The sequence below is a fragment of the Mobula hypostoma genome, chromosome 6 (assembly GCF_963921235.1).
Source record: "Mobula hypostoma chromosome 6, sMobHyp1.1, whole genome shotgun sequence".
Classification (NCBI taxonomy): domain Eukaryota; kingdom Metazoa; phylum Chordata; class Chondrichthyes; order Myliobatiformes; family Myliobatidae; genus Mobula; species Mobula hypostoma.
Genome location: NC_086102.1, coordinates 33,006,289 through 33,034,014, shown reverse-complemented (window position 1 = coordinate 33,034,014; position 27,726 = coordinate 33,006,289). Strand labels below are relative to the sequence as shown.

The 27,726-nt window shown below is 37.2% G+C and overlaps 2 protein-coding genes across 4 annotated transcripts in view; one reads left to right on the top strand and one right to left on the bottom strand.

The window, feature by feature from the left end:
* filip1l (filamin A interacting protein 1-like) overlaps positions 1-27,726 on the top strand; it is a 215,418-nt gene that overhangs the window by 31,133 nt on the left and 156,559 nt on the right. The window contains exon 2 of one of the 2 annotated variants that reach the window (XM_063050515.1): positions 17,573-17,612. The exons of the other annotated variant lie outside the window; for it this stretch is intronic. The gene's annotated coding sequence lies outside the window, so the exon portion shown is untranslated. The remainder of the gene's footprint in view (positions 1-17,572; positions 17,613-27,726) is intronic. 2 annotated transcript variants of the gene reach the window in all.
* Positions 1-27,726, bottom strand: part of cmss1 (cms1 ribosomal small subunit homolog) — a 129,695-nt gene that overhangs the window by 94,728 nt on the left and 7,241 nt on the right. The window lies entirely within an intron of this gene.

Here is a 27,726-nt window from a genome sequence, read left to right as displayed (position 1 = left end):
AAAGCTACTTTGTAGATAGGAAACCAAACACATTCAATATATTATGCAAGAGCATTCCAGCTCTCAGAATTAGTATGGCTAGGGAGAAAGTAGCAAAGCTGAAGACTGTGCTGCATATGATAGGATGCAGCTTGTTTATTTCTAATACAAGTAGAATAGATGGTAAGTGATCTTGGGAATATAATGCAGATATTCGCTAAAACATCTAGTAATATTAAACCTTTTTTGATTAAAAAGATTAAAAAATATTTAAAAACGCATGAAACATATGTTTCTGACAAATTAACAATTAACTCTGAATTGCCACTCTCATGTAATTTTTCTTTCCTAAATAAGTAATTGGTGATATTCTAACATTTTCCTTTTATGGGGGTTATTTGTGCTATTTTAATTACTTCCTCTTGAATAGGTACCTATAATTTGGTAAATACACTCAATGGCCACTTTATTAGGTACACCTGTACATCTGCTCATTAATGCAAATATCTAATCAGTCAATTATGGAGCAGCGACTCACTGCCTAAAAAAAAGAGATGCAGACACGACCAAGAGGTTCGGTTGTGGTTCAGACCAAACATCAGCATGGGAAAGAAATGTGAGCTAAGTGACTTTGACTGTGGAATGATTGTTGGTGCCATATGGGGTGGTCTGAGTATCTCAGTAACTGCTGATCTTCTGGGATTTTCACGCATGGCAGTCTCTAGAGTTCAGAGAATGGTGTGAAAAACAAAAAAAAAATCCAGTAAGCGGCAGTTCTGCGGGCGAAGAAACCTTGCTAATGAGAGAGATCAGAGGAGAACGGCTAGACTGGTTCAAGTTGACAGGAAGGTGACAGTAAATCAAGCAGCCGAGTGTTACAACAGTGGCATGCAGAAGAGTAACTCTGAACGCACAACACATTGAAGCTTAAAGCAGCAGAAGACCACACCGAGTTCCAGTTATGTACCTAATAACCTGGCTATTAACATTATTTCAACTTCAAGAATGAGAGAACTGAAAAACATTCTCCACGGAGAATGTACTCACTGAGTGCATTTGGAGCTTTGGAATCCATTTACTCCGAATTACGGAAACCTAACCATTAAAACCGTTAAAAAAGTGATTATTAATGAATACCCTTTATCACTTCCACATTATCTAAGAATTCACATTACATAAAGCATTGCACCTCCAAGAGACCAGATGGGCAATTTGTTTCTAATATTATCAAGTTGACATTAAGATGCCTGTGGGCCAAAAAGTATTTTTGTTTCTTCCTCATATTTTAAGACATTTTTGCTTTATTAGATAGAACAGAAGATCGAAAGGGAAAACAAATGAACAGAAGTACTTAACATTTCTCTAGGAATTGCAAATTACTAAGCCTATAGATTTACTCAGTCACATTGCCATAACAAATTCATCATACTTCTGTCACCATATAGGGGTGTACATAAAAATCCAGGCAATTCATCTTTTGATTACTAAACATCAAGTGCAAAAGCACATTATGTTGATACAGCATTATACTGATGGAACATTTATAGATTTTTAACATGATACATAAATTATCATTCAGGGAGACAATATATTAAAATTTATATATTTGTCAATCCAAATTATTTTACTGAATATAAACAGAAAATGCCCGAAGCAATCATTAAGCCAACAACATCTGTGGAAAGAAAAAGAGAACCAGATACAACAGTAGTGTTTAAGAGATATGAAGGCAGACATGCAAAGAGGCAGAGTTTTAGTGAGATACACACCATGTGATTAGTTAAATTGCTATGATGGTTAGTACAGTGATATTCCTGAGTGCCAGTGTGGGACGTTATGCTCTCAGTTAAAGCTTCCGATTTAAAAACTTATATCAGAACTGGAAAATGAGAAGCACGTTAATTGTAAGTTGCAATATGGATGGGGGTGGGACGTACACAACAAAGGGGGTGTCTCCAATTGGAAGAAGTCAGGGTGGCCATGGTGATTTTGCTATTTATGATCAGGGCAAGAGACAAAACAAACAAAAAGAACACGTAAAAGAAGTGAAATGCAGAGCTGGTACTGAGACCTAAAACCAATGGAAGAATGCTGGACGTACCCTTGTAATCAGGGAAATCCAGAAGGGAAGGGAAGGGTGAGGGTTGGATGATGTAAAATGAAGAGCAGCGTGGAAATTGGTAACAGAAGTGATGGGATTTTTGTTATCTGTGTGAATGGAGGAAGCAATATCAATGCTGTTGTCAATGAACTTTGAAAAAAAGTTCCGGGTGGGTGGTAGAGTGGGACTGAGTGAAACAAGGCCTTTCCATGTATTTCAGTGAACCCCTATTACTGTCACAATATTCAATTCCTGCCAGTAGATGTAGCTAGAATACTGTGCAAAATATGAAAAATATACAGGTCATAAAACACAAAAAATAAAAAATTTGAAAATAAAACTTAAAATCTCGGGAAAAGTACTGAAGAATATTTTAAAAAATTGGAAACAATTGTTACCAGTCTAGGTATGACAATGCAGATGTGACAGACTTGAACTATTAGTTCAGATACCAATAAATTCACTGGGCATTTTGAATTTTTTTGAACTTTATTACAAATTGCTGACCATATTACCTGCAGACAGAAATAATTTGCCTTGCAAGTTTTACAGTCTGCAACAAATAAAATAGTAAATAGTTTGATGGAAGTTCTATCTCATGTATAACAAATTGACCCTAATCCAAAACAACTGCTCTTGTTGCTTAATGATAACAGCAGTAAAAAGATTAAGCTTAAAATTAACCTGATATGATCACAAACAATTACAGCAAAGGCCAGAAAATTCCCCAAGGCACAAATGGCAGACTCCAGTAAAATTAAATTATGTAGATAAACATCGAGCCTAAAAATTGCTCCATGTATTTTTTTGGCACTTAAAGAATTGTGGGTTAATTTTGTCTTTGGTATTTAAATATATGTTTAATAATGCACTAGTGATTAGAGAAAATTATATTCAGAGGAGCAAAGAGATATTTGTATTTTAGTTATCTTTGGGAAGCCAAACCCTCATCAGTAACAAGAAAGCATACCTAAAACACTCAGATTGTTCCAAATGTTTTGTACCCAATTCAGTAACTTTTGAAGAGCATTCACTGATGTAATGCAGAGAAATTAAATTTATGATGCTCCAGAACAGAAAATAAAAAACTAATTCTGAAATTCAGATCTTGTGGACGTTAGGTAGATGCTTTACTGAACAGTCCACAAGAACAAGAAGTCATATAAGAATTCAGGAACATTTTTCAGGAAGTGAAGTGACAAAGTGACAAAGTGACAAAATCCGGATGCCCAATGTATTAACCCAAGACTCTTCAGCCACATAATAAGTTGATTTTGTCATAATTAAATTAACCCAGGGGCTTAAAGGAAGGAAAGAAATGAATAGTTTTATCTTCAGATTTTTTACTATTACTCAGAAAGCATCTTGCTTGCTTTCTTTATTGAAAAGCAACATAGCATTTTAGGATCAGAGGGAGCCCTTTAGAAACCTGATAACATTAATAGATTAGAGAAAGTAACCTGAAACAATAATATCAGATATGAAAGGGCAACTAGATTGGGAAGGACTGATCCACATTTGTGAATGTTAAACTTGGGATATGAATTAGGAGGGCTTTTTCCCTTAACATATTGATTGTGCTCAGCATCTGGATTGCACTTTCAGGAAGTGTGGTTTAGGCTAATTAAGTACCTGTGGTGATGAACGATCCTTCAAAGTATGTACTTTGTTTCCTCTATATGTCTAAAATCTGCCTATAAGCATCTGCCTCTTCTATCATTTTTTTTCAAAGCTCCCTGACCTTATACCTCAATCATCTACTCTAGTTTTGAATGTCCAAAGGCATTTGGCATAGATATCCTCCCAATATAAATTCCCCCCAGAATAGTTCTCTTAATTTACACAGATTAAATCTGTGTTTAAAACTGCTAGACATCTCTTCCATGTTAGGCATTTCCCTGAAGTGCCAAATAATATTTCTGTGGCTGACTACCATGACTGAATGATAAAACAAGGCTGTGTTAGGACACTAAGGTGGATGCAAGAGTCCTTGTTACTATTTTAAAGAAGTGTGGGGCAATTATCTCATGATAGTATTTATCCTTCAGCCAACATCTATAAACAGATTAAAAATTAAAAACTGCAGATGCTAGAAATCTAACATAAAATCATGCTGGAAACATTCAGTAAGTTAGGCAGCACTTATGGTAGAAGAAACGAAGTTTCCAGTTGAAGACCCTTTGACCTGAAGTAGTGTTTCTCTTTCCAGATATTACCTGACCTGTCTAATGTTTCCAGCAATTTCCATTTATATCATCAACAGATTATCTGGTCATTATCACATTATTGTCTGCAGAAGCTTGCTGTGTGGCAATTGGCAATTACGCTTCTATATTAGGACAGTGACTACATTTCATAGAATTTCGGGAAACTCGAGGTCAAGGTGCACGATTCAATAATGCAAGGCTTCCTCTTTTTGTTCATCTATTCACAGAAGCTCAAGTATTCAAAATGGTAAATTTAAATATTACACTATGAAAACAGGTACATAGAGTTCTTCAACAGACACTAGATTACTCTTAATGCACATTATTCATAAAAAATTTCCTTTATCCATAGCAGGCTTCTTCAAGCAGCTGAACCACAACCAATGTATTCTTAGAAGCAGTCTGAAGCCAAATTTCATTCACAGCTGAGCAGTAAATTTCAATTTAATCTCAGGCAGCCCTTCAACTACCTTGGCCAATTGACCATTTTTCCAAATGTGCAGTTTTGGATGCCCCAATATACAAAGGCCTTGGGACCATAGAAAGCATGCAGTGGTAGACCAGTATCAAGGTAAGGAAACAACTGCTTATATTGACACTTCGAAGGTACTCAAAAAGACAAAGGACTTGCAGTCGTATTGCACCTCCCAGCCTCTGGGTATTCCAATGTGTTTTAACAATTGATGAAGTATTTTGCAAAGTATAAGTGTAGCAGTTATGATGACCAAACTGAGCAACAATTTGATCATGATGATAAACTCTTGACCAATGTTAAATGATAGACACATATTGGCTCAATAATGTTCCCACTATCTTCAAAATAGTGTTCAGTGAGCAGACTTGGCTTTGGTACAATATCTTATTTGAAAAGCAATGTCTCTTACAGAACAGTACTCCCCCTGTAATGCAACAGATTGCCAGCATAAACTAGAATGTTTCCACAAATGAGGACCAGTGGAGACTTGAGGGGCTTTCAGAATGTCTAATGGTCTTATGGGAACATGTTCTTTTTCTGGTCCAAGAACCAATGACGAGACTTTAAGAGGAGGTTTAAAACAGGCTTTGTGTACACAGCATTGAACATTTTGCCACAGAAAAAGGGTGAGATAAAGACTAATGTAGGTTTAAAGGGGACTAGAGAGAGGGCTTTGGTAGCAGAAGTGGGATTGACGTGGGATTCTTCCAGGTAATTGTTATCACAGTTAAAGTAGTTTCCTTCTGAATTCTAAATTGTTTTAATTGAATAGATTTGATAGTTAGCAGAATCTTTGGACAAAAAAGATCCCGAAATGTTGATAGATTCTATTACACCTCTGTCTAATTTTGCATACTACATTTTTATTGGGATTAATAATAATTATTTTAATTCAGACAATGAATTATCCAGATAGATCTGGGATGAGATCGTTAGTTATACAGTATAATTTGTTTTTCGCAAGTGGAATAAAATGTACTTGTTTGGGCAAAGACTGGCAGCTTGAGTCTACCTTATGTATGCACTGAAATTTTATGCTTTCAAGCTTATCTTTAGAACAGTTTGGGGAACTGCATTTCCCAAAAAATTCTGCCATTTGGACTGACATAAATAATCATAATGAAGATCAAGTTAAACTGCATGCTGGGGCACAAACAAATGATGTCCACACCTGGGCAAGAGTTCAATGAGAGGCACTGAATTGATGGCAAAGGCACAAAGTTTCTAACAGGGACTACAGCCTTCCCAGTGCTTAAATAGTTTAAAACAGATGGTGAAAATGCACCGACTTGGACAATAATTATCTGGGATGAGAATTTAAAAGGACAGTGTTGTGTGATGTTTCAAAGTTAAAAGAGGATGAAGTGATCAAGGCGTCAAAGACTGCATGGAGTTTGAAGAGTAAGAGACTAGGCAAATGTTTTTCAGGAAAGCACCACAATTTAACTGAAGCACTTCAGTACAATAGTCATTGCAGATCTAGGTGAAAATGGAGAGAACGGTACATCTACAAACTGAGGAAAGTGAAAACAAATGGAAATAATAGTTTGCAAGAACAGTGTTGAATTGTGTTTTGAGATAGGGGCACACTTAATCTTTCCTGTACTTACTACCTAAAAGGTATAAATAATCAAAATTACCAACAGAAATAAAATTGATTATTTATTTAATTTTATAAAAGGACCCTGTCCCTGTACCATATTTCATGAATCTTCACTTTACCAAAGTTTAGTACATTCAAAAATGTAATGTTGTGCAAAGCAAACTTGCCTTTAATTTCTCCAGCAGTCTGTCTTGGAGATAACTATCCTTCTGGGTATGTGAGGCCATTGACTTAGAAAGATGAGGTCCTACATATGGAATGCATCACTTTAATTGGTAGGGGATGACATCAGGATTTATAAACGTGTAAGCAGGTTGACAGCACACTTGAAACAACCTCTTTAACTCATTACCCCTCCAAATACAAAATAAATCCTTTCAATATGGGACAGAGCAGAACACATACCACATCAGCACTGAAACAAAGTCTTTTGTTTCCACAGTTTATTACTTGCAGAATATTGAATTTTTTAAGAAGATCAACAGCAACTCAGTAAATAGGAGCTATTTCCTAAATTTGCAGCAGCTTTAAATCATATTTGAACCTGGCTAGTAACAAAGGTTGCTCCAGAACTATTTTAAGCAGAACATCATGCTAAAAAATAAAATCTCTAGTACATTTCTCAAGTTCTGAACATCCCAAAGAACATCACAGCCTATGATATACTTCTGTTATGTAGTAACTACTGTAATGTAATTGGCACTTAACTATTGCTAAGCAGGGTTGATTTCATTTTAACTGGAATCATAAAATGATGCAATGTAGAAAGGGGCTGTTCAGTGTACATCTGTCTTAGCTTTTTATCCAACACTATTCAAGCAGACCCACGCCATGCTCTTTGACTGCCCACTCTGCAGCTTCTTCCTTTTTAAAGCATATATTTCAATTCAACTTGGAAAAGAACTTTGAAGTTGTTTTTACCACCTTTGTAGGGATGTATTTTGGAATGCACTATTTGATGCTTTTCTTAAAAAAAAGTTAATTCTGCTTGAAGTTAATAAAATAAATATTTGTACACAGATGCATATTTATTCAAAGTGGAAGGAAATACATTTATTTCTCCTCAAGGGCACAGGTGACACAAAGAACAGAAATGTAGAGAATACTTTTCTCTAAGTAACTAATGAGAAGGAGACTGGAAAATACTTCAAACATCAATTTAAAAATTACTTGAAAATCTAGAATGTAGAGATATTTTGGGGAAAGAATTGAGAAACAGTATCAGGGTATGAATCTTCAATGGAAGAAATTGCATTGACAAAGGCTGGATGGCTCATTTGTGTGGTGATAGTGGCAACTTAATACAATAATACAATACAGAAATGCATTCATTGTGAAGTTATTGCTCAAGGGAAACTTGATGTGAAAATGGTAACATTCCTGGGAACTATTGGTACAATTGTGTTTGTGATGTGATGGCCAAATACCTAAAGCTTTAATAATTCCATTCCATTCATTTATTTCCAGATCACCTTTCTTGAAACTTCTTTTAAATACTTTTATATCCTATTATTGAAGACAAGAAATTAACACTGAGTAATACAACAGGAAATAAGTGCATGAAAGATTTTTCACTCTTCCTTTCACTATTCATTTTGGCAAAAATGTTAGTGGCTTGGAATCTCTACACAGCTGCATTTACCAGTTGTTGGCAGTCGTCTACCTATCAGCCTATTTTACTTGAGAACCCCAGCCCACCCCCACCCCCACCCCCAGCATGAATTTCAGGAAAGAAGCTGACTATCAGCTGATTGTGGAGAACTTGGGAGTCACACAATCTCACTAATCAGCAATCCCAGTGTGGCATGAGAAGCAATCATGGCTTGGCATAAAGGCTAGCAATGCCAGTAAGTGAGGCAGTGTAATTAGTTGTGATGCTGCAAGAACGTCTCCCAGGGTTGGAATTTAGTACGCTAACAATGGTATAATTTGGGTGGCCATAGACAGAAATTATGCTATTCCTCAATTTTTACTTGTGGAACAGGTGCCCAGTCTTCAAGTAGTTAATGATTGCTCAGATTTTATTTGGAAAGTTGGGTGAGAATGGTGATGTTTGTTGATGTCTCACCAAGTAGTGGGACTGTGATTAGAACAGAGAGCACAGAACAGCACAGCACAGCACAGAAAAGGCCCCTCAGTCCATGATGTTGTGCCAATTGTTTAACCTACTCCAAGCTCACTCTTAGTTTGTTTCTTTTCCAGTATGTTCTTTCAAAGACAGTGGAGTTTTGAACCTGTTATGTGTGATTCCATCAAGATCTACTATTAATTGGACTGCTTCAAGGTGGTTTGCCTCTGGACATCAGGATGTTCAGTGTGGCCTACAGAAGGAAGGGTCAGAAAGGATCCTTGTGACTTCCCAGAGCTGACTACCTACTCATCTGTGGTAGCTCCTGAGCCGGGTCAAGCAGTAGTACGCTGCTAGTGGACAGACACATGAAGCAGTGTTTGGTGTGTTGGCTCTGATGCCCCAGACAGTATCCCACAGCTTTCATGTGAGATATACTTATTTTTAAAGCTAGCTTTTATATCATGTAAGTGATGTGATAAGTCAGCTTATGATCAAGTGTGGTCCCAGAATATTATGATGTTGAATTGCTGGTGAGTGGGAAGTTACAGACTTTTCAGACTATTCAGATGGAAGACTGAAACAGGACAACATTAGGCTGTAGCTCCATTTCCTGAAAAAGAATATATAGATATTCTGAAAGAACCTCAGGACATTCAATAAATCAATGTCCTGAACTTCTTTAGCCTGGCAAGCCAAGGCCAAGTCACTATCATGTGCAAAGAGACAAGACAACTGGGAGCTTCAGGAGAAATGTCAGAAGTCTATGTTGACAGGAGCCAGTGGTAGGGCTTCTCTTGCATCTATTATTTGTTGATTGTGCATGGAAGGCTAATTTGATTTCAAATTGTATATAGCACTGATGCTTGCTGATCATAAAATTAATTAGCTGTCGGATTATTTGTTTGCTTATGCAAAGAAATTTGTTTTGGAGTGTTTCAAGAGCTGTGCCATAATCATAGATCACGAGCAAAGATCCTGTCTTCGATTTTTCCTGGAATCCAACCAAACTGAAACTGGTGACAGGTTCTTGATTAATATGGGCATCAAATATTACGGGAAAGAGGCAGCAGAATACTAGTGATAAGTTCCTCATTAGTTAAGATGTCCAAGGTTACGGTGAAGAGGCAGGAGAATGGGGTTGAGCAAGATAATAAATAAGCCACGATGGAATAGCCTAATTCTGCTCCTATGTCTTATGATCATAATGTGAGAGATCAGGTGCAACTTCTTCATGTGCAAAAACCTTCTGTTAATATGTCACTGCTGCTTTTAGGTTGGACTTCAGTCTGTATAACGGGCTTTCAAAGACGTTGTATGTCATTGGGAGCTGGAAGGCATAAGAGCTCGTGTTTGGGCATAAGGGTTTGAAAAACCTTGCCTATTGTATGAAATTCCTGAGAAACTGAAATTCTTGAAAGCAGATTTGCCTTCCCTACTGGCTAATATCCTTTGAATTTCTTAGAAATTGTGAAGCATAGTATTGCATCGATTCTGGCTGTTGGTGTAGCTGCTGGTTTGTTTCTTCTAGGCAGCATCAAGAGTCTTCATGCCTTTTAGCTTAAAATGCAGAATGTCAATGTTCTGCCTTGTTTCTATCATTATGTGAGACACCTTTCTTCAAGTGAATTAAAGAATGCTCTGGCAACTCCATATCCTTGTATTCTACTAGCAGTTGATAACTTTCTGAATTCCAGCAAAAAGCTCAGGGAACAAACTTGGTGGATGACAATCTGAGAAGTTAATGTGCCTTGGACATTGTTACAAATAGGGGAAGATAAGCAAGAGGCATAGACAGTACATTAGCAGTTAACTCCTGAAGTTGTTGGGACAGGTGAATAGCCTTTCCATTTGGCAGAATGAAAGGTGCTGGGCTGTTTGTTGTTGGTGGTTTGTTCCCTCATGGTTGGAGAATACTACAGCACAGAAACAGGCCCATCAGCCCACCTGGTCAATACTGGCATGGTCCTCTGCATAGTCTCAACTAGCTGCACCTAGACCATAGCCCCGTCTCATCCATGTAACTACACAAACTATTTTTAAATGTTACAATTGATCCACAGCTTGCACTTCCACTGGCAACTCATTGCACAGTCGCAGCACACTCTGAGTGAAGAAGTTTTTCTTAAATATTTCACCTTTCACTCTAAATCTATAACCTCTACTTCCAGTCTCACCCAACCTGAGGGAAAAGAGTCTGCATGCATTCACTCTATCTATACCCTTCATGGATTTGTCTACCTCTAAGCTTTCGCCTCATTTTCCTGCGTTCCAGGGAATAAAGTCCTAGGTTATTCAGCCTTTTATTATAACTCAGGTCCTTAAGTCCTGGCAACATACTTGTAAAGTTTCTCAGCATTATTAATATCTTTCCTGAAGGCAAGATCTCTGGCTTCTTCTGCTAAGCCAATTTTGAATTCAATTGACTACTTCATCCTGAATGCTAAGTGACTTAACATGTGATACTGCCTGTTGAAATTACTATTATAGTTAGGTGTGCTGAACACTATAAATAATGTTCAGCCTTTGCTGCTTTACAGACATTTTTGAATGCAACCTCACTGAAAATGGAGATGCTAAAATCTGCTGCAATAAACACACTACTGGAGGAACTATGACCCAAAAGAGAAGTTTCAAATCCAAGATTTAGTATACAAAGCTTGAACTAAATATAAGGCAAACAACAGGAATTCTGCAGATGCTGGAAATTCAAGCAACACACATCAAAGTTGCTGGTGAACGCAGCAGGCCAAGCAGCATCTATAGGAAGAGGCGCAGTCGACGTTTCAGGCTGAGACCCTTCGTCAGGACGAAGGGTCTCAGCCTGAAACGTCGACTGCGCCTCTTCCTATAGATGCTGCTTGGCCTGCTGCGTTCACCAGCAACTTTGATGTGTGTTGACTAAATATAAGGGATAGGTTCCATGGTCAGTCACGGAAGAGCCAGAATCTGTGCTTTTCAACTCTATGATACTCTGCTTCATGAGTACTTCTGGAAGTGATGTTTATTCCCAGTAATTCACGGACTTTGATCTCAGATCTTACATAAATAGTTGGATGCCTATTCTATTTTAGCCTTTACTGTCAATTGTCCTCTTAGTAGGAATTTTGTGCCACTTACTGAGATGAAAAAGACCATTATCATAAGTTTTCAATTTTGAAACAATACGACTTAACCCTATATTAACATAAACAAATGTATTCATGGGAATTTCCATATCATTATGACAAGTTTTCAATTTCTTGTTCAATACTACTAACCCCTAAATTAACATAATCATTGGGATTTCTATATCATTCGATTCCATCTAGACTATCCAAGACCAGAAAGCATACAGGTAGAAATTAATTGTAACATGGCATTTTTAAAAATGGCAAAGTTTTGAATGAGATAAACCACATCTTCTAGCAAAATAATACAGTATTACATCATAAGCTATTTTCATCTTATTATGCCATTCAAATCATAATGAATTAAGCATGTTTGTAAAAAAACAGCAATTTTATAATCACCTATACAACAAATCATAACCCAACTTAAGCCGGGAAGCGTCGGAACATGCAATCTTCACATTCCTGTTACTCCACTAACAACTTCAGACCATTCCAATTGGGTTACTTCAGCTTTACTTCATCCCACAAGAATTCATTATGTTGAATAAAAAGAAGATGCAACGATTATAACAATTTGTGGGTATGTTAATATATTATCTCAATGCCAGTAATTTTTTTAAATTTCAAAATAAAATGGACATAATCACTACAAAAGAAATGAGGTTTGCTAAAACATACCACAGTTCAGATATTACACAGGACTATAGGGCCCAATTAAAGATTTCCAAAGTTGTGCAATAAACTGGCATGTAATAAATAAACATATTTTCTCATTTATGCATTAAGTAACCATGGCAGTATAAAGGATTTCCTAAAATAAAGTGTGTATATAAACAGTGGAAATTTGGCAGAAATTTTAACTGCAATAATATTTAAAATATACACATCTTTCGCAGATAAACTTTCCTCTCTATTGCATCAGATACTCCATAACTCTATGCAGAGTAGAGTGCTGTTTCAACACTGGTCAAAAACAAAAGATAGCCTTTAGTTCTTGAACAAGCCAGTAATTAGCCTAACATAAGAATTTGAAACATCTAATCACTCAGCTAGACAGTGATTATATTTCAGGATACTCATTTACACAAAATCTAAATCAGTTAAATATAAGTTTGACATTCTGACAAGAGTTCCAATAGCAAGTCCATTGCTAGCTTTTCCACAAAGTGCTGGCAGATGGATGTGCAGATCAACTCTCCAGAATTCTCCGCGTAGTTATCTGAGTAAAAGTTTTCATAAATAAATTTCAAATATAAGCAGTTTCCGGGTATACATCAAGATTTGGGGTGTAGTAAATTTTCACAGTTTTAGACACGGGAATTTTGTTTTTGTTCTGGTGGAGCAACTTATGTTACATTAACTACAGTGGACTCTGGTTAATTGGGCCATTGGTTAATCAGGACAGCCACTTACTTGGGACAACTCTTAAAGAACAAAAACTAATCACAAAAATAGCCGAGATTTCTTTTGTTTATTTGGTATACTATGCCACTTAATTGGTGCAAGTGACTGTTGCCAAACAGGTTAGACATGTGGCACCTGTGTGGCTATTAGACACTACACTGTGCTTAGAGTGAACAGTTTTTAAATAGTGTCAGTTAAGTGTGCTTGTATTCAAAAACCAGTGATCTTTGGCAGTGATAACTGGTGAAATATAAGCAGTAAGACAATTTGGAACTGTTTGGTTTCAAGCATTCAGGCTTGGAGATGCCAGAAACAGCCAGGAATGAAAAGGAAACTATTTCACTACTTCAAAAAGAACTACAAAGTATTTGAAGGTATCAACAATCATCTTCAAATGTTACAATGAAAATGAAGATTTGAAGGATGTGATCATCAATAGCATTGTATGAAGGCAGTCCATTATCTATACTAGGTGTTTATTCATTTATTCAATCAAAAGGACATGACAGTGTAATCTAGATTAATTCCTCCATCAATAACTATTAGGAACTATTGCACCATTTTATAGTACTGCAGTAGTATTGGTACTGTTCTAATTTGTTTTGTATTTCACTTAACTACAGAATTTGTTACTTAGTTAAAATTATTTTTAAATTTTTATACCTTTTTAACCATTTCCATGAAACTTCGACTAATCGGGGCAGCCGCTTAATTGGGCCAATTAACTGGAATCCACTGTATTTACGGTTATTATGCCCTTCAGCATGATATTAATCTTTTCTCAACTTTCACTTCTAATAGAAAGCAAATCAAGTGGACAATTCATAATTATCAAGGGCAACCACTTTCATTAGCAACCCATTTAAAATTTTTAAAAGCTATCCTGTGAAATGCAAGTGGTGCAATGCCCTTCTCATTACTGCTTTATGTTTTTCTACACTGCTGTTGAAAAGCAAAAGCTGCAACACACAGCAACAGCTTGGTACTGTGGCATAGCAGTTAGCATAAAGATCAGGGTTTAATTCCTGCTGCAGCCTGCAAGGAGTTTGTATATACTCCCTGTGACCATGTGAGTTTCCACCAGTTTCCTCTGATGTTCCAGTTAAAGTTAGTAAGTTGTGAGCATGCTATGTTTGCACTAGACGCATGGCGACATTTGCAGGCTGCCTTCAGGTCATCCTGGACTGTGTTAATCTTTGACACAAATAATTGCATTTCACTGTATGTTTCAATGTTTCAAATACATGTGACAAATAAAACTAATCTCAATTATTAACAAAAAAACTGGCTTGTATGAGCAGATAGAGGATGACAAAAATATTCACAGTCAAACAAAAGGAAAGATCAAATGTTATGCCAAATCTTTGTCCTAGGTAAATTTTAACGTGCTTTAAAAGGGGGAAGGAGGAGTAAAATGGTCTGAGGAGACAATGCCAGAGAGTGTAGCCTTTACATCTGAAGGCATGACTATCTGAGTGATACAGTATGTTCTAAAGATGGAGGGATGATGGAGAAAGAGGATCTGATTGTACAAGGTAAAACAGGTTATCTGAGTCCAATGTGTCATATGCAATTTATGCAGTGCTGCAAACTTGAAGGAATATACCAATTGTCTTGTCAGTGCCACGATGAAACAGATTGAAGCAGTCAAGTAGATAGCATTGATCGTGCAGCAATAATATATCATCTTTTTCTCTAGTCTACAATGACTAGTCTACTCTCAATTGTCAACCAAGTGATAGAAGGTGCGTTAGCATGTGCCACAGCAGCAATATAACCTGTCCGTTCACCCCATCCAAAGATCTAAACAGTCCTTCCAAGTTAGGCAGAAATTTACCTACATCCACAATCTCCATCAGCATAGGAGTACTGCAGGAATGTGTGCTTAGCACCCTGCTCTACTTTCTTTATGCCTATGACCATGTGACTAGGTACAGCTCCAACACCATATACAAATTGGCTGATCACACCACACTTGTGGGCCCTATCAAAGCTGGTGATGAAACAGCATACAGGAGGCAGACTGAAAATTTGGCTGAGTGGTGTAATAACAATAACCTCTCACTCAATATCAGTAAGACCAAGGAACTGATAGACTTCACGAGAGGGAAACCAGAGGTCCACGAGCCAGTAATTATTAGAGGATCAGAGTTGGAGAGGGTCAGCAACTTTAAATTTCTGGGTGTCAGTATCTCAGAAGACCAGTCCTAGACCCATCATATAAATATAATTGCAAAGAAAGCACAACAGCACCTCTACTTCCTCAGGAGTCTGTGGAGATTTGGCATGTCATCAAAAACCTTGGCAAACTTCTGCAGATGCATGGTGCAATGTGTGCTGACTGGCTGCATTACAGCGGGGTATGGGAACACCAATGCCTTTGAGCAGAGAATCCTACAAAACGTAATGGGTTCGGCCCAGTACATCACGGGTAAAACCCTCTCAACCATTGAGTACATCTACATGAAACACTGCCATAGGAAAGAAGCATCCATCGTCAAAGATCCTCACCATCCAGGCCATGCTTTTTTCTCACTGCTGTCATCAGGTAGAAGGTACAGGTGCCTCAGGACTTGCTCCACCAGGTTCAAGAATAGTTACTATCCCTCAACCATCAGGCTCTTGAACTAAAGGGGAAAGGGGATAAGTACACTCATTTAAGGACTCTTTTGTCTTGTTATATTATGCTCATTATTTGTTGCTATTTACTTATGTCTGCATTTGCACAGTTTGTTCCTGTTTATAGTTACTGTCCTATAGATTTGCTAAGTATGCGCACAGAAAAAGAATCTCAGGGTTCTATGTGGTGACATGTATGTACTCTGATAATAAATGTTACTTTTAACTTTGAACCTGATCTACTGCATTCGTGCTGTGGTCTTCCCTACACTGAAGAAACCAAGCACAGATTATCATTTTGCAGAGCATCACACATTGACTGCATGGCCATCTCAAGCTTCCATTGCATGGTACTTTAATTCTCCTTCCCACTCCCATGCCATTCTATCTGATCTCAGTCTTCTCCATTGCTGTGCAGAGACCAAACACAAATTGTAACAATATATTCCGTTTTGATAGCATACAACCCAACCTCGTGTTCTTCTTCCACACACATTCACCTGTTCACTTAGATTTCTTTTCCCTATTTTCACCACTCCCATTCTCCTCCCCCATCTGGTTTAATCTATACCTATCAGCTGCTCTCCTACCCCACCCTCACCTGGTTCCATGTACCCATCATCCTTGCTCCATTTTGTTATCAGCCTCTGCCCCATTCCACGCTCTTACTGTACTGACAATCTTTCTCTCCTCTCTCAGTCCTGATCCTGAGCTTTGACCCAAAAAGTTAATATTCACCTTTTCCCTCCATAGATGCTGCTTCACCCACTGAGTTCTTCGAGCATTTTGTTCATTTTTGTTCCACCAGGTTCCGCATTCGCAATCTTCTTTATCCTCATTCCCAAAAACCTGCCTCTGCATACTCCCTTTAGCTTATGCAAAGAACATTCAGCTACAGCCTTGGTCTGAACAGGGTTTGTCTCATCTCTTAAGTTTGAACTGAGGTTTCTCTGATTTCATGGTTGATTACAAACAGAGCAAGCTGTTGAGGTAGCTGAATTACCGATACTAGCTATGCAATTTCCACATTAAGCTACATGTGTGCAAGAGTTCCAAATTTACTGCCAATTTCCCTCGTTTAATGAAAGCATATGCTGATTTTGGTGATCATTGTTATTATAACCCCCAAAATCAGAGCAGAAATAATAAATTCCTCCAATGGTAGTGCTCAGATATGTGACACTAGAAATTTGCAAAGCACATACTTGCTCATTTTTATGCTGAGCCTTCCATGAATATTGTATTTTGCAAACTGCTGTCAACATTTTATACTCCTTTTATAACTCTAGATTTTGGGACTCTATTATTGGATATGTTGAATGTTCTCTTGAAAGATATGCAGTGATGATGAAGAATAGGATGATTGTACTTTCTCAGGTGGAAGTATTTTGTACTGTACAAGCAGCAAATCCAGGAGCCAAATGTGTAGCAAACCTTCAGTTCAAATGGATTTCCAGAACGGAAAAAAGCCAAACTGATGAACGTGAATAAAGCAATGCAGGGAAACATCCAAAACTGTCAAATAAGTCACATATTTACACACACACACCATGATTCCTGTTGGCAACTTGTATGGTATGTTTTAAATTAAATGTGGAAGTTTCACAGCATTTACACATTCAATTAAAACCCAGACAGGAATGTTTCATAAATGTTTTACTGTGCAAAGCAGGGAAGCTGAAAATCCTGCAGTAAACAACCCGATGCAAAAGAGGGAGATTGTGTTTTAAAACAGTCCATCTTTTTTTAAAGTATAATCTAGCTTTAATACTTAAATTGAATGGATCATATTAAGATACAGTAAGCACCTAAGGGCAATAACTTACCATTTTTCAGACAAGGCAGTACAGGTAATGCGAGACCAGCAGTGGCATTGTACATTTTTTGTGGCACCTAGCTACACTGTGAAAGGGGGTAAACTTTGAAGTCAGGAGTGCACAGAAAGAATATATGTGATTTATCATACAGATGTCTAAGAAAACATATTGCTTCCTTACACTCAGATGTTAAGCAGAGGAGCATGGTGGAACAAACAATTGTCAGGTAAACTTGGCTTTAGTCACTATGTCACCCCGCTAACCTTATAACATCAATCATGTTGCATGAGCACTGATGTAATTCAAGAGGAATGTCTGATTCACAAGGATCAGTCCACTAAAATCTTTTTAAAAGGCCAAGAACTAATTTAATAAGCTTCACCAAAAATAGAATGTGTTCCAAGTTTATGCTTCACTAAATTAAAAAATGGCATTCATCTAAATATAACTCACAGCATTAAGAAACAATTAATTGTAACTTATTAGAAGGATTTAAATAAACTTTTGATTATTTTTCTAAATCACTTTAAGCTTGTGCAAACCACTATGGAATATTTGAGTGTATTCACATAACAATGATCTGGATTTCAATTTAATACCACAATGGAAAAAATGCAACAAATATTTATAAAGATTAGTAAGTATTATTGACGAATAAATAAATATTATGAGAAAAATTCTTAAGCTATTTAACAGACTGATATTTATATCTATGGTTCAATTGTCAAAAGTTAGAGATAGGATTGTCAAAATCCTAACAGTGGTGTCATGATTGTGGCAATTTAGCTACTCTGGTTCAGGTCCCTGTGGGAGTTTGAGGTCAGCAGAAAGGCATTTAAACAGCATTCAGCAGGTGAGCACAAGCATTGCTAGAGATGTACTTCTGGTTCTCATCAAGCCAGTATCCAGAGGAATTCAGCTGTCTGTCCACTACAGAGGATTCCTCAGAACACGCACCCATCCATTTGCATCAGTAACGTAGTACCCTGGATCCTACACTAATCCTAATCATTTCTGCACCTCCACCTGGAAAAGGCTCGTCTCAAATACAAATAGTCAGTCATAGTCATACTTTATTGATCCCGGGGGAAATTGGTTAGTACAAAAATTCACACAATACTCATAGACTCCAACATATTTGACACCTAGGCCTCTCTTCTGCTGACACCATTTAATGCACTGCAGTCTTATCATCACAATTACTGCTTTGATAATGTAGTATAACAACTTCATTTTGTAGAATGGTACATCTTCAACCGATCTTAAGTATCGAGAAAACATTATAAATGTGATACGTGTGCACATTTCATAAATATACTGGAGTCCAGCTGTCTATGTCCTAACAGTTTCTCAGCAAATACAATTGCTGCTCTTGCCTACTTGTACCAAAAGCCTTATAAACACAAGTTGAGTTAACAACCACACTTCCAATCTCAACTTTAAGAGGACTGTTCAGACATGCTTCTTTTATAAATGAAAAACAATAAAATGAATAGCAGGTATTTTTAATTATCTATTGCAACTCAAAAGGCAATACTTTAAGCAACACACATCAAAGTTGCTGGTGAACGCAGCAGGCCAAGCAGCATCTCTAGGAAGAGGTGCAGTCGACGTTTCAGGCCGAGACCCTTCGTCAGGACTAACTGAAGGAAGAGTGAGTAAGGGATTTGAAAGCTGGAGGGGGAGGGGGAGATGCAAAATGATAGGAGAAGACAGGAGGGGGAGGGATAGAGCCGAGAGCTGGACAGGTGATTGGCAAAAGGGGATACGAGAGGATCATGGGACAGGAGGTCCGGGAAGAAAGACGGGGGGGGGGGTGACCCAGAGGATGGGCAAGAGGTATATTCAGAGGGACAGAGGGAGAAAAAGGAGAGTGAGAGAAAGAATGTGTGCATAAAAATGAGTAACAGATGGGGTAGGAGGGGGAGGTGGGGCCTAGCGGAAGTTAGAGAAGTCAATGTTCATGCCATCAGGTTGGAGGCTACCCAGACGGAATATAAGGTGTTGTTCCTCCAACCTGAGTGTGGCTTTTTTTAAGAAAGGTTCTTCAGTCTGAAAGACCAAAGGGAAGGACGAAGTCTTGGATTTTTCCTTCATAAACAAATTCCGCAGTATACTGTATATGTTGCATAGTACACTAATAAAATTAAAAGGGAGAATGGTCAGGGATGGTCAGTGGTCAGGTATTGTCTATGGAGAGAGGAAAAGGGTCAATGTTTCCTTCATCCCTTCTACATATATACTGTATATTCATACAATTAAAACACATATTGCTAGTAAAAACTGATACATACCAAAGGAATTAAGAACATGGCTACATACTGTAAATTACTGTCAAAAATAAATGAATTCTTGTTAACACTAAGTAAGCAACCCTGTGGGCCAAAGGCCTGTTCCTGTGTTGTACTGTGCTAGGTACAATGAGGACAGGGAGAAGCATCAGTTAGATACTTGCTCCATTATCAAATATACATGAGCATATTTAACTTTTCAATAAGAAAAGGGAGCTTTATTCTGATTGTTTATAGCATTAGGAATTTTATAATCATTCTTTTCACAATTTGTACTGAAATAATGACAGATTACTCAATGGCCTGCTCTGCTGTCCATCTATATCTGGTTTCAGCTCCGAAACATCAAGTCTGACAATGTTTTGTTTTATTTATTTAAAGACGCCGCACAAAGTAAGCCCTTCCTACCCCTCAAACCACACCACCCAGCAATCCTCTGATTTAACCCAAGCCTAATCATGGGACAACTTACAATGATCAATTAACCTATTAACTGGGACGTCTTTAGACTGCGGGAGGAAACCAGAGGACCCAGAGAAAACCCATAAATTCCACGGGGGGGGGGGTTGTATAGACTTCTTAGAGATGATGTCGGAACTGAACTCTGAACTGCGACAGCCCGAGCAGTAACACTAACCGCTATGCTACCATGGCGCCCATACTAGCCTGCATATTCAAGTCAAAAATGTCAGGTCAAAATAGAATGCAGAAAGGAAGAGCCTATTTAACTCTCAATAATTTTTTCCCAGTAACTCTGCAGTATTTGAAATAGACCTCCAAGTCAAATATCTCCATAAGCTTTGTTACTTGATTCCAGGAATACTTATATGAAAGTCAGAATTCGAATTACAATCAAGTTTAATATTTCAGACATAAGTCATTAAATATTTGGTTTTATGACAGCAATACATAAAAAATCACCATAAATTACAATAAGAAAGAAATGTTAAAAAAAATTAATTAAATAAGTAATGTAAAATGAGAGCAAAAATAGTCAGGTTGTGTTCATTGACCATTCAAAAATCTGATGGCAGAGGGAAAAAAGCTGTTTCTAAAATATCTTTAGGCTCCTGACCCTTCTCTCTGATGGTAGTAATAAAAAAGGAGCATGTCCTAGGAGCTGGGTTCACAGAGTCACCCCAGCAACCCTAATTGAACCCTGACCTAATCATGGGAGAATTTCCAATGACCAATTAACCCAGCCGGTACATGTTTGGACTGGAGGAGGAAACGGGAGCACCTGGGGAAAACTCACACATTCCTTGGGGAGGACATACAAATGAAGCCACGTTTGAACTTTGAACTCTGATACTCTGAGCTGTAATAGCGTGGTGCTAATTACTACACTACCATGGTGCAGTTTGTATCGTAGTGCAAACAATATCTCCTAGTTCTAGTCTCAGTTTTGTTTAAGGTTATTGTCATTCAACCATCTCTATTTATACACCTAAACAAAACTTTGCTCCTCTGGGGCCAAGGTGTAAAACATAGTACTTATAATCACACACAGCACATACAGTCACAAAATAATATTAGCACAAGCTAGATTGTTACCAGTGGAAAAAATTTCCTGCCTCTATCTTGAATAATACCTTTTTCATAATTCAAATTTTTCAAAGGTACATTTAATGTCAAGAGAAATGTATACAATATACAACCTGAAATTCTTTTTCTTCGCAACCATCCACAAAAACAGAGGAGTGCCCCAAAGAATGAATGACAGTTAAATGTTAGAACCCCAAAGTGCCCTCCCAGCTCCCCCCCACGGATAAGCAGCAGCAAAGCAACGACCCCCTCTCCCACCAGCAAAAGAGGCATCAGCACCCTCCACCGAGCACTCACGCATGCAGCAAAGCATCAATAAAGACACAAACTTGCAGTACCCCAAAGACTACTCATTCACCCAATAATTCGACATACTACAGGCTCTTTCTCTTCCAAATAAGGGAAAAAGAGGTGCCCCTGTTTCATGGAAGCATCTAATTTTATATGCTTCTAGAAGGTCCCCACTCATTCTTCTGAATTCCTCCAAGTATACTCAGTGGCTACTTTTATTAGGTTCATTTGTATACACGCTCATTAATGCAAGTACTTTATCAGTCAATTATGTGGTGTCAACTCAAAGCATAGTTTGCAAGTTAGCACCAGTGAATCACAGCGATGTACTGCGGGCTATGTACAATACTTCTAAATATACCTCTTCTGAATTACTCTCACTGCAATCTACAGTATGTAATTTCCCTTTATACAATGTACTTTTAAATCAACTGATTGAGAAGAATTGCCAAACTGGTTCAAGCTGACAGGAAGGTGACAGTAACTCAAATAACCACACATTACAATAGTGGTGTGCAGAAGAGCATCTCTGAACACACATGTTGAACCTTGAAGTGGATGGGCTACAGCAGCAGAAGATCACAACCATACACTCAGTGGCCACTTTATTAGGCTACAGTGTAGTGTGTTTGTCTTCATTGCAAGACAATTTGAGCAAAAGAGCGAGGATGTTGTTCTACAATCGTATGAGGCCTTGGTGAGACCATATCTGGAGTTTGTTGTGCAATTTTATTCTCCTTATCTGAGGAAAGTTGTTCCTGCCATGAAAAGCGTTTACAATGGCTTACACATGTGATTCCCAGAATGGCAAGATCACCATATGAGCAGAAATCGAGTTAGTTAGGCCTATATTCACTGGCGTATTGATAAATGAAAAGGCCTAAAGAAAGCTATAAATTTCTAACAGTGATTGAAAGACTAGAAACTAGGAGAATATTCCTAATGGGTGGAGAGCCAGAACCTCAGAATAACACTCAGGTTTAACAGCACCTACATACAGTGGTGCTAGAAAGTTTGTGAACAACAAGACAATGATCCAAAAGACAAGAGTAAATCAACAATAGGATGATTTAAAAAGGAGAGAATTAGTGTTTTGGAATAGCTGAGTCAAAATCCTAACATTAATCCTATAGAAATGCTGTGGAAGGACATGAAGCAAGCAGTTCATTTAAGGGAGCCCACCATCATCCCAGAGTTGAAGCAGTTTTGTAAGGAGGAATGGCTTAAAATTCCTCCAAGCCAATATGCAAGACTGGAAATGTTTGGATAAAGTTATTGCTGTGCACGAGGGTCACACTGGTTGCTGAAGGCAAAGGTTCACATACTTTTTCCAAAAAAGACATGTAATATTGGATCATTTTTCTCAATAAATAATGAACAAGTATAATTTATGTGTTATTTATCTAATTGGGCTCTCTTTATCTGGTTTTAGGACTTACGTGAAGATTTGATCACATTTTAAGTCATATTTATGCAGAAATAGAGAAAATTCTACAGGGTTCACAAACTTTCTAGCACCACTGTATGTTGTGTAATTTGTTGTTTTGTAGGAGTACATTAAAATACTTAATAATAAAAACTAAGTTACAGTAAATATATATGTGTAGATGAAAATTAAAGTAGTGCAAAAAGAGAGGAAAATAAAATAATAAGGTAATGTTCATGGGTTCATTGTCCATTCAGAAATCTGATTGTGGAGGGGAAGAAGCTGTTCCTGAAATGTTGAATGTGTAACTTCAGGTTCCTGAGATCAGAAGAAATTTGTTCACCCAAAGGGTGGTAAATCTGTGGAATTCTATGCTTCAAAAGTAACTTAGTCCAAGTAATTAAATATATTCAAGAAGGATATGGATTCAAGAACCAGCTACCAAAGCGGATGTTCGGCTATGGAGGATCAGCCCAAGGGGCGAAGTGGCCTGTTTCAGATCCTATTTTCTATATCCCTTTGAAATGAAGGATAAGGTTTAGACAAGGAAGTTAAAGTAACTGGCAGCAATAACTTCAAGAGAAATTGAAGCTTTCAATTATTGTTCTGCTTAACTTTTTCAAATATTCAAAAAAAATCATGTAACAATTATTTGATTTATGACTTCTGCATTTCAGGTTCTACAAAAAGGTTGCCTAGTAAAATAAAATCAGTTGCAGTAGATATTTTCTTTTTCATACAATGTTGGAGGTTAATGCACATGTTAAAACTGTATACTTTACAGTTAAGCATTTTCTGAATAAATACATCAGAATCAGGTTTATTATCACCAGCGTGTGACATGAAATTTGTTAACTTAGCAGCAGCAGTCCAATGCAATACATAATCAAGAGGAGAAAAAATATAATAAATAAAATAAAAATAATAATAAACAAGTAAATCAATTACAGTATACATATATTGAATAGATTTTAAAAATGTGTAAAAAAAACAGTAATACTGTATATTTTAAAAAAGTGAGGTAGTGTCCGTTTAGGAATCGGACGGCAGAGGGAAAGAAGCTGTTCCTGAATCACTGAGTGTGTGCCTTCAGGCTTCTGTACCTTCTACCTGGTGGTAACAGTGAGAAAAGGGCATGCCCTGGGTGCTGGAGGTCCTTAATAATGGACGCTGCCTTTCTGAGACACCGCTCCCTGAAGATGTCCTGGGTACTTTGTAGGCTAGTAACTAACATGGAGCTGACTAGATTTACAACCCTCTTCAGCTTCTTTCGGTCCTGTGCAGCAGTCCCCTCATACCAGACAGTGATGCAGCCTGTCAGATTGCTCTCCATGGTACATCTATAGAAGTTTTTGAGTGTATTTGTTGATATGCCAAATCTCTTCAAACTTCGAATGAAGTATGATCACTGTCTTGCCTTCTTTATAACTACATTGAAATGCTGGGAACAGGTTAGATCCGCAGAGATCTTGACACCCAGGAACTTGAAACTGCTCACACGTCTATCATTACACATTTTGTCAATCTTAGCTTTTCAGAACATTAAAAACTATTGACCTGAACAAAAATTATGGAATCTACAATATATCAACAATTTATTTTTCATCAAATTGTGATTAAGGACAATGCTACCAATATTTTCTGCCTTATTCAATTAAATTAATATTTGAAACACCTGAACCTGTCCACAGCAATTATCCCTATATTCTCACTGACCTTTTTTGACCAGAAATTATTACAATTATAATCTCTTCTTTGTGGTAACTTAGTCCTTTTTGTGTTCACAACCTTCACAATAACTAACCATGAAGATAGATAGTTGAGTAAGTCCAAATATTTCATTGGGCAGTAATCAGTTTTAAAGAACTTGCCAAATATTTACTTCATTGAGATGATGAAATGAAAAACACCAAAACACCAAAGGTTATATGACCTAGCCCATCAGTTTATAGCACAAAATGTATGCCATCATATCTTTGCAAACACGAGGAATTCTACAGATGCTGGAAATTAAAGCAACACACATCATATCTTATAGTTTTTGTATTGAAGCCTAACATTACAATAAGTAAAATATTCCTCAACTTTCTGTTGCAATGATGAACAGAAAGTCACCAAGCAATTGACTAATAATATTGTATCTATTTGAGCACTTTGTTCAAAATTTGGAACTACAATATAGATTGCAACAATTTTTCCCGAAGTTCTTCACCAACACCTACAAATACACAACTAGGGTAGCAGATAAATATGAACAGTAACACCCACAGGTTCCCAAGAAAATCACACAGCAATATGACATGGAAATATACCACCATTACTTCTTAATCATCACTGAGTCGAAATACCAGAATTCTCTATTCAGTAACGCTGTGGAGTTACCTTAATAAAATCTGCAACAGTTCAGGGCAGCAAATCACCATGACCTTGTTAAGGCTGATTAGGGATGCACAACATATGCTGTACTTTTATATGATGTCATATCCCCTAAATAAACAGAAAACAACAGTATGTGCTTTGTTACATAATTAGGGTTGCTTTCATAGAGCTTTGCCATGCAAACATTAGTTCACATGGTGATCTGTGAAAGTGCAAGTCGCCTAGTGCAGCATGGACAGGAACTTAATGATTTAAAATACATGCATTTCCTGTGGTGAAAATAACCCGAGTTTAACTTTCACCATCCATATTTTGTTTATTGTTATCAAGTTTAATAAAGACAACTAAACAAGGTGAGGGAAATTAATGTCAGGTGTGCAAGTTACAGTATATGCACAGATTATTAAAAAGATGGAGAGAACTTACAGCATCCTGTCATTGGAAAGGGAAGTAGCCAATTCTTTATGTTAATAATGTGGTGAGAAGTCTACATGTCATGGTAAAGTTTTACAAGTTTCTGAGTTCATAGAAATGTTATCCAAAATGTACAAGCCACGCAGACTAACTGGTGCCTCTTGTTTTATAAATGGGAAATGCTGGTATGTCGTGAAAGGAATAGAAGTTTATGTCTGAAAATGTACGGTGTGGTTTTTGATGTCAGGTGATTTACAAACAGGGCAGTAGGTGGTTTCTGAAGGAAAAACTGTATAAATTCAGTACTCTCAAGAATTATCAAAATAATTACAGGCACAGAAGAAACAACTTGGTTCTACAAACACCTTATATTCAATATTATAAAAATTGCAGAAGATAGAAATGTGAAACAAAAACAGAAGGTGCCGGTAAGACTGAGAAGGTCATGAAGCATCTGTGGAAAGAGAAACTCTCAATATTTCAGATGAAAGAATCACATTATTACAAAGGGTCCTTGACATGAAACTTTAGCTATGTTGCACCTCTCACAGATGCTGTCTGACCTGCCGCACATTTCTGCCAATTTCTGATCTGTTATTCATTCTTTGGAAAACACCTCCAATATTATTATCATGTTAAAAATCCTTTGGAAAAAAATGGCTTCAATCCATTAAGTGAAAAAAAAATTGTTTCAGCCGGTTATTACCATCAAAACTTTCTTTCAATTTATAGTTACCCCTCCCATTTCCCTACCATCGGACATCACAAAAGTATTCTTAAAGTTAGTGAAGAGACTACATCAACAGGCCAGTATGAAGATGTTGGAAATTGAAACAGCATCAAGTAAGAAGAATGAAGGCAATTTCTTCATTTTACAAATCTAAAATAAATGAAAGCAGCCATGTATAAGAGGTCACGATCATTTATCTGGCTCAGTTTCCTCAAGCAATGGTAGGCTCCCCTATTCTTATTCAAGTGACAGCGTCTTTGACACATTATTTAATTTTGATTGTTAGATAGTTTTGCTTAATCTAGCTTCATCCATCACACATACTTGGAGCACAGCAATGTAAACAGCATTCAATAATAGGAACCAGGTCCATTTTTTTTCATTCTGGAACACAAGACTAAAAACAACTACAGCTCACTACTGACGGTCGTTGAAATGTAATAACACCACCTATCAAGAGATTAAACCTCAAGCCTTTCATGGTTAGTGGCTCAGAAATTAACCCTGTTATGGTATTTTAGGAGCTGCATTTTAGGTTCACACTCAGAAAAGGGCTCAGTGTGCTTTGATAGTCCATGAATAGGCTTCCTAAGTTAAGGACATAGCACAAGTTGGAACCAAGCTATTCAAAGTCAAATAAACTTGATCCTGTGAGCTTTATTTGAATGTATGTATTAATTGTCAGCCATTTTTAAGGTTGAGAAATTGATGTTTAAATTTTGTTTATTAAGTTTACATTTTGGAAGTAAATCTCAGCCACAAATTTGTGGTCTGTCTGAAACCATCAGAGAATGATTTCATGGACAGTCAGGAAGAACACCAAGGTTACTGCTAGGAAACAGAAATTATAAATGCTTCCAGTACTCAGAGGAGAACTCCGCATTCATGTAGAGATCATGCATTTTAGGTATAGTGTCTTCATCAGATCTGAGAGAGGGTCAAAATGTGCAACAGCAAAAAGCTGATGATCAATGACTATCAACATTTTTGTTTCAGATTTCAGGACAATTTGCCTCACACTACTGAAAACATGTCTCACTTCTGAAGGGAGCTAAGTAAATGTGTGGCTAAAGTAAAATCAGCAATGCCAGTGAATTATTCTGAACTATTTAATATACTTAAATGGTGATTTGCAGCATCAACAACAAACTATTAGTGTTGAAGTCAAGGAAGATCATATGTAGCCACATGATAAAACTTCAAAACCAAAATATAGCACAAGGAATGTTTGTTCATCTCATAAATTAACCATATGCTGGCCAGG